Raw genomic sequence first — 12,293 nt, 5'->3', positions numbered from 1 at the left:
GTAGAAGGTTTTAGAGAAATATAATGATCGTAATATATCGGATATTTCAGATTATGTTTATAAATTTCAACGTGTCGTTCAGAACAAGCTAGATTAGAAAGTTCGGAACGATAGTTTAGGCAGATCATCAATGTCTAAACTTGAGGATAAAATATGTAACTTTATTTTAGAAGTTTAGACCGAGGCTATTACAGTTTAGCTTTCTAGTTGTTAATACTCCTGTGAGCCCGATAAGTGCAAAACTAGGCTACACGAACTAACGCAGGCCGCCACGACATTTACCACACATCACGACCTGCACGCAAATTTTGTGTCACAGTTTATTTTTAGGATCAAAAGGTTGCTGGTTACGCGAGTCTCTTTTCTACTGTCTAAGCTTATGGTTACACTGTACCGCGTCTTACACTCTTTTATTGTCGCGAGTTTAAACTGACAACAACGCTAAAATCAAGTTTTAGAGTTCACAATAGACTGAAATCCCAAGATATCGATCATGACCCGCAATGGGCCGTTCGGCAGAGTGGTGGCCACACGCGAGCCGACGACCGCACACTTTCATTTGTCTACGTTATTTGTTGCGTTGCGCCTATTGTGGAAGCGCATTTACATTCAAATTTATACGATGACGGAAATTTTCCTATACACCTTTCATGATAATTGCAAGGTTGGAACCAACCCAAAACATTTCCCCACTATGTACATGGCTTTCAATAGGTCAATATTTAGTTTAGTCTAAATACATGTTTACTTGTGACAGTTGCCTTGCCAACATAATCTATGCGCAAATATGACCTGTCACAACAAAGTGAATCATGGGAAAATCTTGAGGAAGCTAAGGGGTCTTAGCGAATATAGAAGTGCGTGTTGTATGATGGCCAACTGACAAAGATATCGTCAGTTGTGGCCTCTGCTTGCTCCAAGACTCTAATCGGACTTTGTCACCACATTGGTCAGAGATAATAATCTCTCACGTAAGGAGTACACCCACCGTGCATGTCTACGAACAGAATAAGTCAAGACCCTGGCTACGAAATGGCTGATCGAAACAGTAAAACTATGAATTTCGACGCTCCGATAGGAGGTAAGGTCACGAAATTTTTGACATGTTTGACCGTGGCAACGTAGTGTGTACCTCTGACATGAACTGCTGGACTCAAAATTGTTAGAATTTATGAGAGACGTCTTTGGTACAGTAAATTAAAACTGATAGCCACCCCTTTTGTCTCATTCATGCAGATCTGCAGCGATCTGCACGAAGGGTGAATATGTAATTAGTCGTGCGTGTGTTAAACTGTTGAAGGTAGCGGTGAGAAATTCTCATATCAGGGTTGAGATGTCGTGGGAAAGTAATATTTAGCACCGTCCTTCCATGGTTGCAGGGACAAGATTTAAGAGTTTCAACGATGGTTTCAAGGCGTTGACCGTGTTCATGGCGTATGATTCCAAAGTCTTGTACTCTGTGTGTGTCGAAGCGACGTAGTTGTGATGTTGAGGGTTACACGTTTGTTCACTAAAATAAAAATAAAAATAGCTGCACGCGCTGCGACATTGGACACTGCTTTCAAAAATTAAGACAAATTTCAGTCAATTATAATGGCCGTCTTTACAGCTTGTAGTCTAAGTTGTTGATATATCTTTCAGTGTCGATTGTAAAATTAACAGTCGCCAATTAATTTGTCGTCATTCTTGTATTTGTATTTCAAAATATGTAGTCTAAATTTACAGACAAATATTATTTTCGCATATTAATGAGTCGTTAATTGCGAAGCAAATGAACTGGCATCTAAAGTCCTAAATATTGATCTTGTCTCGAAATGTTTACAATGCAGATGTTGTCTAACTTACGTTAATACTCTTGAGGTAAAACATTCATGTCTACGTTCAATTGGAATTCTAAAAAAATGTAAAAAATGTGAAAAAAAATAACGGCGTGCCTCCGAACAAGGCGACAACAACACAGAAAGTATTACAATATTCAATTCTCGTATTTATGAGTTGCAAATAGGTAACTTGAGGCGATGTTAAAATAATCAGTTCTCTTGATTTTGAGATTTATAGGAAATTTTAGGTAGTAAAAGCAATGTTTTGACGTGACTTGTAAAATTTCTTGATAGAAAGTGTCATTTCTAGCCCCCCGTAAGAAATAATGGTAGTCCCCTGTCTCACCAGGGTGTGTCGATATTGCGGCCTTCAGGGAAAGGGAAAAATATCGATGTCGACAAACAATGTGATGAACTCATAAGGAGATTCAGCTTTGTCGTTTATAGTTAAGTTTAATGTAGTTTCCATCAGTTAATTCGGGTAAAACTGCGAATTTTCGCCCATTGCGTGTCTGAATTTCTGAAATTTCTAGCCAGATGGGAGTGTATGTTTTGTTTGCGCGTGACGTCAAGACTCGATCCAGGTTACGCAACGTGTTTCAGTGACACAACATACAATCGATAACGTGTAACAACGACATGCTCCAAAATTAAATAGTAAAGTTAACCCCACAATTGATTAATATGGAACATGATTTTTATCGCTATTGAACGGAGTTAATTTGATTTTTTTGAAGCCCTTACAGTAAGTGAGTTGATCGAGGCTAGTTGAACAACACATCGATCAGTGTCACGCGAAGCCCTTTTGGGGTCAAATCATGCACTGAGTGCGTAGTGCACAAACCTATTGTCCTTTTTGTAACGTCAACGGCCTTTTCATCTTTATACATATCACCCTGACCTGGGGTTGGGTTGGGTTTCAGGCAAACAACGTCTAAGGTCGCTCTATGAATTGGCCACGCTGTTACAAAATACGCCACTGGCAACCCTTTCAATGGAGAGAGTTCACAAAATGGAACCATGGTGAAGAGCAAATTTTAACACCTTCTTGGCAATTAATTTAAACGCTTGATGACAAAACAAAAATGTACCTGCATTGAATATCACTAATATAGTGTGTGTGTGTGTTTGTGTGTTATATATATATATATATATATATATATATATATTATAACTGGACCACAAGTTAGTATATTCTGATTATATTACATTATTACCAGTGAATTTTTCTGATGTCATCCTCTTAGAATATTATTGATCATGTGTACAATTATCGAGTATTGTGGCCCCAGATGTGTTCTACATCTACAAATTCCCAGGCATTGCCACAACTATAAAATAATAGTAATAATGTTCCCCCTCCAAGACCATAATGGACTCAAGCAAAATTTGCACTCCATAATGTGCTGGCTTGGCCTCATTCAATGTTATGCAAAGTTTGCTTTCATCAATTTTGGTCTTGGAGGGGGTACACTATTGCGTTAATAACACCATTGGAGGTAGTAGATACAGATGACACCCAGAGAATACAGTGATGGGGAAATTAAGTGACTGTAGTTTCTCAGAAACATAACATTCATTAAAATGTTGGTAAATTGATGTCATTTCCCAGTTCCGTAAAACACTCAAATATCACTTTCAAATGATTTTTTTTATAGTATCATATATTCACAGCCCAATATGAAAGATGCTTGCTGAACGTTTTAGGTTGTTTAGATATTGCAAGCTTACAAGTGTGTTTGTTGTACTTTCCAAACATTGTGAATTGTCTAATTAATAGTAATACACAAATCACTCTTCTAAGTTTGATGTTGGACAACCTTCAGATTTTCCAAATGTGAACTTCATAATGACAGAGTTCCTAGGCTGGTAATGTTAAACTTGCGCAATATTTTTCTCCTTTTACATGCTGTCAGGATTTTTGGTCAAATATTATCTGAACACAAACAGTTGACAACAGATAGTTATTAAAGTAAAACAAGTCAAAGCTTCAAATATGACAAGGCTGTATGGAAATGTCCTCCAAGATACTTGATCAGTTCACAGTCTCTGTGATCAGTGATATGTAGAGAGGCAAGGTGACCCTGTTTACTGTCAGTCAGTCACATGCCTGATATTTGCATAACAAAAGCCAGACTCCATAGCTCTGCAAATATGGACGTTCTTTTTTGCTGGCAGAGTAACAGAGTACAGCTAACTCTGTATTCTGATAAAGGTTTAATTTTGTAGAGAGAAGAGACCATTTTGATTTCAAGAAAATCAGAACTGTTGAACCCTTTTAGAATCCTAAATTCAGAAATTTTCTGAACATAACAGAAGGTTGATATTACATAACTTGCCGTATACCTGGTACAGATATTCTTGTAAGTTTGATTACATAACATGACATAATAGGATAGATTTTAGTTCATAGGATTTCAGCTTTTCAGCAAATTCGTATTCTTACATTTTATTAGTCAGAACCACACTGAAAGAGAAGTTTAACTGAAGTGTACTGACACCCATGTTTACAGACAAAAACGCCGAGAAAAAAAATTGGTTTTGAAGCAGTGCCATAATTTCTGATGGTCAGAGAGAATACATGTATGTATATTAATGGTCCATTGTAAATTTGAGTACACAGTTTTATGGACACATTTGCTTGATCAACGTGTGTTTTATCATAGACTGTAGAGGGGGATGGTTTTATTTTGGTTGTGTTTCATAATGTAGAAGTGTATTAGATGACTTGATTGGCTGCTTGACATGGATAATTACTGAGTCATCAGTTATCTTCAAGAAAACAATAATTTTATTCAATCCACAAGTCTTGTCAGAGTAATATTACAATATTCACCTGTGTTTTTGATAAGAGTAAAACTGACTCTTCCAAAGTTAATTATTCAAACCTGTCCTATTAGTGTTTACTTTTTGTCTTGAGGGCTGAGCCATTCACATTCTGCATCATATTTAAAGCGCTGTTCACGTAAAGCTTTTGATGAAGTTGTCCCTATTTTTAACTTTGTCTTTTTCATATTCGACCCATAAAATAATTTCAGAATGCTGATGTTTGCTCACCCTGCACCCCATGTTCACCAGTCTTTCCAATCGCTGGGTTGCCCTCTGGTTTGCCCATGTCAGTTCCCTACAGCTGTACCTCTAGTACCCATACTCATGACAGTATTCCGTGACAGTGTTCACCTAGCAACACTCTTTGTGTGTTCAGAATGCAATGTCACTATTGACAAATGACTTCCAGTTCAAACTAGAATTCATTTGTCAACATTGTCATTGCATTGGCAGACCTAATACACAGGGTTGAAAATTTACGGGGTAAATTATTCCACCTCCCCAGCCCCCTCCCCAGCCCCTCCCCCTAGTACATGTATAACAAATGCAATAATTTGCTTTTTGCTGAAACTGTTGAAAAGAGGAAGATTGTTATACCAGTAAAGTAATTGACAGAGATAATTCATTTTGGCTTTAAATATTTCATTTTGTTTTGTTATTCGCAGTATAAGTTTTCTATAAAGTATGATTTTTTGGGGAGTGGGATATACCAGGGTAGGTTGTGAGATCAGCAGAATATATTGCAACTTTCAACACTGTACACAGTAATTTGTTACAAGACAGTATGACATGTGCTTCCCACCAGACATGCAAATAATGAAATTATGTTGACAGCTGCTTTCTGAAAAATGACAAACTATAACATATGTTACAATAACACAGGTACATTTGGCACTTATCCTAATTCTAGGCATAAAAATTCATGTGTATTTTGTACATGCATATACACTGTACCTTGCTTAGAACAGTCAGATGGTTAGGCATTTTTTTTGGAAAGATTCTCGGTTAGCAAATAATTAGTGGTGACTGTCACTAGCAGTTTATGAAAATGTTCTCACTTACATTATTTTTGCCAACTGCGTCACAAAAACCATGTTTTGTACATGAGTTGATTGTGTAGGCAGATGTTACTTTTACATTTATAGATACACGATACAAATAGTTGTGATATCACATTTGAGATATGTGGATGATATGTCTTGTTCAGACCAATGGCTGCAAAATTGATAATCAAACTATTGTCTTGTATTTTAGAAATCATTTTTTTGACCTGATTTTAACCCTTTGAGCACCAAAGTCAATTTTGACGCCTTTATAAAATATACCCCAGTCAGCTTTTTTCAGATTTCTGCTGTAATTTTGTTAAAAAACTTTAGCCAATGAAATGTGATGTCCATTTGGTCCAAAATTATCAATAAATTACAAAAAAAATTCATAAAAATTGGTAAAATGTTGCACTAAAATTTTGGTGGGAAAAAATTACAGCGCTCAAAAGACAACAGTTTTTTCAAATCATTACTTTGGAAACTGTAGACTGGTCTTTCAATCCATGCATATCAGATGTATTCTTGCTGTATACACCTGTGGAATTTTGTGTCCAAAACTGAAGATAGGAACTAAAAGAAGTGCATTTTAAAAAAACAATGCAATCTTTTGATTATATGTAATAGGATTGCAATTGTGGCAGGGTTGAATGTATGTGATTGCCAGGGGCACACTGATCCTTTTCTCAAAGCCACAAGTCAAATAACTGTGGTTTGTGCTCTCAGAATATTTTTACAATTTACACTTTTAGCTCTTGAACTTCTGTGAAGTCAGCTTGAAACTTTCCATTATCTTTGTAAAGGGGAGGGGAGGGGCAGACTGAAAATGTGTTTTGTTGACAGATTTCAATAGATGAAAGAAAGTAATGGCGATATGGCACATCAAAATTGACAAATTTAAGACATAAAAGAAATGTCCCTCAATGTGAAGTACAACAATAAAAGATTTGATTTGTAGTTACCTATCCAGAACCATGTTCTATTTTTGAAATTTCAAATTTCAATTTTATGTATGCAATTATATTTATGAACTTGAATTTATTTTCGTGAAAATTTCAGGCTTTCAGACAAAATGAAAATTAAAAAAATGGAAAAACAGGAGATATCTCATGTGAGTTTATCCGCATGATGTATTTTGACACGGCAGGTTTGACAAGAAATCGTAGTTTGAAATACAAATAGTGTTGATCAGAAACAGCACTTGTATTTTATTCCGTCAACCATGAATTGTCAAAGCCTATATTTTGATTAGTTTTTGTGGCACTTTTCGATTTTGTCGTTTGTAGTTAGAGTGATTTCAACAATTTCCTGTCTTGTCAATACAGGTCCCACCACCTGTGTCACATTGTAAACATTGTGCGCACAGTACATAATATGACCATAAAATATTATGAATAATGCTGACTTATATTTGCCTGCAGTGCTAGTCCAATATCCCTCATTAAATATATTTTATTGACTATGGTATAGCATAGATTCAGGCTACTGCACAATAATTAGGGAGCAGTGGGAAATAGCTTGGGGAGGGGGGGGGGGGTGTCAGGACATAAATGTACATGTAGCCCCTGATGCAAAGCACCAACGTTATCTGTCAAATTGATGGTAAAGAATCATGTGACATGTCAGAGATGATGAGTTTGATAAATTTATGGTTCCTGCTGTGAACAGTTTCAGAGAATTGAATCATTTTGATTTCAGACACATACATTTACTGCATTCATTCATGGTATGGTTTTTATTATTCATGAAATTTCTAATTTCTAATACACAGTGTTGTCCAATAACTAATTCTTCCTGCCATTTTCATAAGAAAAGTCACTCTCTGCTGTTACATTCCTATAAAATGTATTAAATAGTATCCTAGTTCATGGTACATGTACATGTAGGGCTGTGATGTCATCAATAAGTTGGAGATACTTTGTGGATAAACTGAAATACCAGCATTCAAACCCTTTCTGTAATGATTAATAATGTGCATCTTAATCTTACTCATGTGGTCTCTTGATTTGTTTGTGATCATTAAAAGAGAGATTTATTTCCCAAAATGTTGTCATTTTGTATTATGTAGTCATCAAAATGTCAAATATTGACCTATAATATCTAATTTTCTCATGATAAAATTTGACCTGACAATCTGATTTCTGAGGCTGGCATTTCACATTAATCATTGGTAGCCAGGGACTGTCCTTGCAGTATTTATGTCAACTAGAGCAGAGGTAACACTAATGTCAAGGTCATCAACAAATAGTTGCCAAGTTCACATTCAGATAGTTACCATGGTTACTCCCTTGTGTTGATTACTTGTGTAAAGTTTATAATTTTACACATTTACAGATTAAGCAAGTTATCACAATGTTGGAATATCTCGTCCAAGTAAGGTAAAAGTGAAGCAATTGAACAAATGTTTTCTCAACCATTTTTTAATTGTCATATTATTATGTCAACAACATTATACCTGGTCACTTGGTTACCTGTGTGTATTAATAGCATTTATAACAATTAAATGCATCACATTTATGACATCAACCAGTGAAGTGTATGGGTTGAACCCATCAAGGGAGCTGAGTGTCTATGGATGTCACATTTTATTGATGAAGTCATTTCAACTCTAATAATGCCAATCCATTTAGTGTGGGAATAATGTATTGATCTTTTCAATTCAATCAATCTGTGATACATGGACTGTTCATAACCCTGTCAGAAAGTGTCTTTTGTGATGAAATGTCAATGTCCCTGTCATTCTCTGTGTACCAGGTAGATTATGTAGAACACATGACAGTATACCTGTAGGGAAATCACTGTGTGTTCTGTACATGCATGAGTCTGGGTGTGAACTGTATGTGTGTGTGTGTGTTTATGTATCTCAGTTGTATATGGGTGTGTGCTGCATGGTAACGCTACCTACCAAGGCTACCTACTTACTTGAAATCATTGTGTGGTATATCTTGTCATGGCGGTGAGATAAAAGATAAGATTTGTGAACTTTTTGAATCAAATTCAAAATTGCTGCAGATGTCCTTGAATGAGCTGCAAAGGTAGATGAGTACAATGTTGAATGTAATAGGGTTTGAGTTAAAGAGTAAAGGCACTTGAATCAGTAGTGATTTAAATTCAGTAGATGTGAAAGCAGCTAGCCAAGCAATACTGTACATACACAATGACATATAGGGGTGTAGATTGTGATGCAAATTTGTGAACCTCAATGACAATTGTCATGATTGTGAAGGCAATATAAGAGCGACACTAACAAGACATGCTTGTGTCTTACATTGTGGATGTTGATCAACAGTCCAACACATCTTGGGTTATACACAGTTATCATCAGTCCAATATCATGGGTTGTACATTGGTGTAGATTGTATGCCAGTATATGGAGCCCAGATCAGTTTGTCAAAATTTAAATGGAGGTCAGATCAGTCTGTCAAAGCTGCTACTGTCATAAGGTCAAGGTCATTATCATCATGGTTGGCCAGTTCAAGTCAGTGAAAATTAATCATTGTGTTCAGTTAACTAGGTCAAGGCTATTACTGAGCTGAGTGACTGATGTAATAAGTTACATGTAATGGCAAAAGATGAATTTTTAAGAAAAACAGACTTAGTAATTACATCAAAGTATATAATACAACAAATCTGTGTCCCTGTATGGTACCGTATAGTGACAGTATGTCAGGACATGGCTGACTTTCCAAAACTGAACATTTGAGGTCTTTGGTTGGTCCTGTTCTCAAACTTTTCACCAGAGAAACTGTGTGCAAAGTGTCACAGTGGAGATATCTATCATTATTAGTGCTTCACTCTGCCTGCAGTGTGTTAGATTGCCTGTACATACCAATTTATCATCCGTTTTGTCCTCTGTACAATGAGCAATGTTGATATTGATAAATTCACAGATATAACATCAAGTCTGTCAAAGCCTGACTGATTTATTACTAAGACTGGCAAATACTTCATCAAACCCAGAAGGCTGTACCATTTAGTAGTATGGATGTCAACTTTGTTTAGGGCAGTGCTTCATCATAACCAGTCAACTACATGTAGATATCTACACCAGTTCTTCAACTTGTTTGAAATTTGCTTTGTTTTCAGTTTGCTTTCTTTGATCACTTTTCAATAATTTTATTTAAAAGCAAAAATAAGTTCACAATTTCAGTAGTTTTCATAATATGACACCCTCCAAAGAGTCCACAGTGGAGATATTAATGTTTGTACATAGATAAGTTAGCAGGTATTTTTGTGACTTGTTTTTGACAAGTATTGTTTGTAATGTAAATATAAATGGAGTGAAGTCCTATTGTCCATTCTCTTTGGTTTATGATGCAATTCCTTAGAAATGCCAACCCATGATACACTGCAATGAGATTTTAAATTTGTGTCTGGCACTACTCAACTGTTACAATCATGTGAACATGAAATAAACTTGAAACTATTTTGAAAACAAAATGACTGTATGGGAGTCAGATGCTGATCCTTATGGTGCATGGTTGATGACGGCCTGTCAGTATTTCATAATCATACATACATGGCCTTTATTCAAGTGATGACATATGGCATGCCTTGAGGAAACAATATTTAAATTGCAAAAAATTTTGGTGATAGTGAAGTGAAGCTAATGAATATCGAGTGTTTTTCTCAGAGAATTGATTAAATTAATTAAATATCTAGATTGTAGAATGGTTATTGTCACATTGAGCAGTTTTTTCTTCATCCTAGAAACTCTCCAAATTGTGACTTAGAGGTCAGTGTGTTGTGAATTTAATTGGTACACGTCTTTGAGTTGCATTCATGCTGAGTGACCTTCAAGCACAGTTTGGTATTGAAAGACCAGAGACCTTTAATGTGTTGACAACATCTTGAATGGGGGCCTAGTATGGTGTTTGTATGCGCTGGTACAGTGGATTTCTTCTATCACACTGGGGGCCAGTGTATGGGGCTGTATCTTATTGCCTGGCAACAACCATGACTTTGCATATTTATCTCCTTGAAGAAACCTGAAAGTAGACTTGCTCCAAGTCTCTAGGCAGAGTATCGATATGAAAATGTAAATTACAGCAATATACTTGTTCATGTACCCTGGCACACTGCTGGTCAGGCAGATTGTCGGTTGAACATATTATGCCTGAAATTGTTGGATATGTCAGATAATTTAGGCCAAGTGACCGGTGCCAGTCTGGCAGAAAGGTGCTCCATTATCATTGATAGCTGCTACATTGATATGTCAACAGACTTCTGTAACCATGTATTCACTGTTCTATAAATAGACCTGCATATGAATAATTTGGACATCTATTGAAATGACATTTCAAATGTCATCACACACTTCATTCTATTAGCTTGCCATCATTGCATATCGATCAAATGGTTAATTAAGTAATTGTGTTCAAAGCTATGGATAGATTAGTGAAACTGTAGACTGCTGATGGCAAAAATGGTTAAAAATACATGTTCTCATTGTGTAGATGAAGCTAGTAGTAGTAGAGAAAGAGTCACACTAGTCAGTTGTAAAGCAGGTACAAGTTGATTTATTCAAATACTGATATATTTATAATTATGCGACTAAATCAGCGACCCTGATCCCTGCATAATGGGTGGCTCGGCACAGTTCTATAGCAATGGCCCTTAACCCCAGTACCATTGATACACAACAGCATAGCTAGGTATTCACATAGATACACATATATATGATTGCTTCTGTTTGTAGTGTCACTCATTTTGCCATAGAAGTGTCCAAGGATATATACAGCAATACATCTCTGATTAATTTATAGAGTTGTTGCTTTTGTAATTTGATAAATGTGACATTTCCATGTGCCATGTTAGTTTGGTGTGTGTCTATATTTGTGTATTAGATTGTATCAATGGATTTTGTGGGGTTTTATCCAGTCAAACCCATTTCTTCAAAAATTAGCACGTCGGTTACACTAGTACGGTCTGCAGCAGAATGTCTTGCTAATTGCTAGATACAGTACATGTTTGTGAAATTATTAAAATTTGTAGGGATCAATGTTGTTTAATTGTGTTTGAAAAACTGAAGTTTTAATTTTGTTGGCTCATCTAACACTAATTTGCAAAAGGGAGTGTTGCTTTGTTGCTGTTGCATTGTATTACATGTATGGTACATTTTACTTCGTGACTGTACAGCTGCTATATCAACAGCTCACATATCACATGTCATACATTGTACATACAAACATGTAATCGGCAACATCCCTGCACTTCTGTGTAACAGTCTAAAGCAGAGAAGTTGTTACTCATTGGAAAACTACAGCTGATAAGTAACACATGTATAAGTTTTCTGAATAAAGTAAGTGCCAAAACTGACGCACAGTGGTTTTTCAGTTTAAAATTCTGTATGATAAATATTACGTCATTACAACTAAAATTATTGTTACCTTGCACTGGACTCCTAGTCTTTCTGCGTAATTACTGTAAGTTAGAGCGAAATAATGATGGTAGAATATTTCACAATGACACAAAAGCTGATGAAGGCTGAGTGATTCAGTCAAAATATTCTACTGTACCTGTGAGTTGCAGGAAATACGGAAAAGGAATATAATATTAATGTTAATTTACAAGTACCTTCAGGCAAAGACAAATTTATACA

The 12,293-nt window shown here is 35.9% G+C and overlaps 1 pseudogene; it reads left to right on the top strand.

Annotated features, from left to right (window-relative positions):
- The first annotated feature begins 827 nt into the window (after positions 1 to 827).
- LOC139127210 (stomatin-like) overlaps positions 828 to 12,293 on the top strand; it is a 28,402-nt pseudogene continuing 16,936 nt past the window's right edge.

This window comes from Ptychodera flava, unplaced genomic scaffold (assembly GCF_041260155.1).
Source record: "Ptychodera flava strain L36383 unplaced genomic scaffold, AS_Pfla_20210202 Scaffold_29__1_contigs__length_4469600_pilon, whole genome shotgun sequence".
NCBI classification, from domain to species: Eukaryota; Metazoa; Hemichordata; class Enteropneusta; family Ptychoderidae; genus Ptychodera; species Ptychodera flava.
This window is presented reverse-complemented; position numbering and strand designations above follow the sequence as displayed.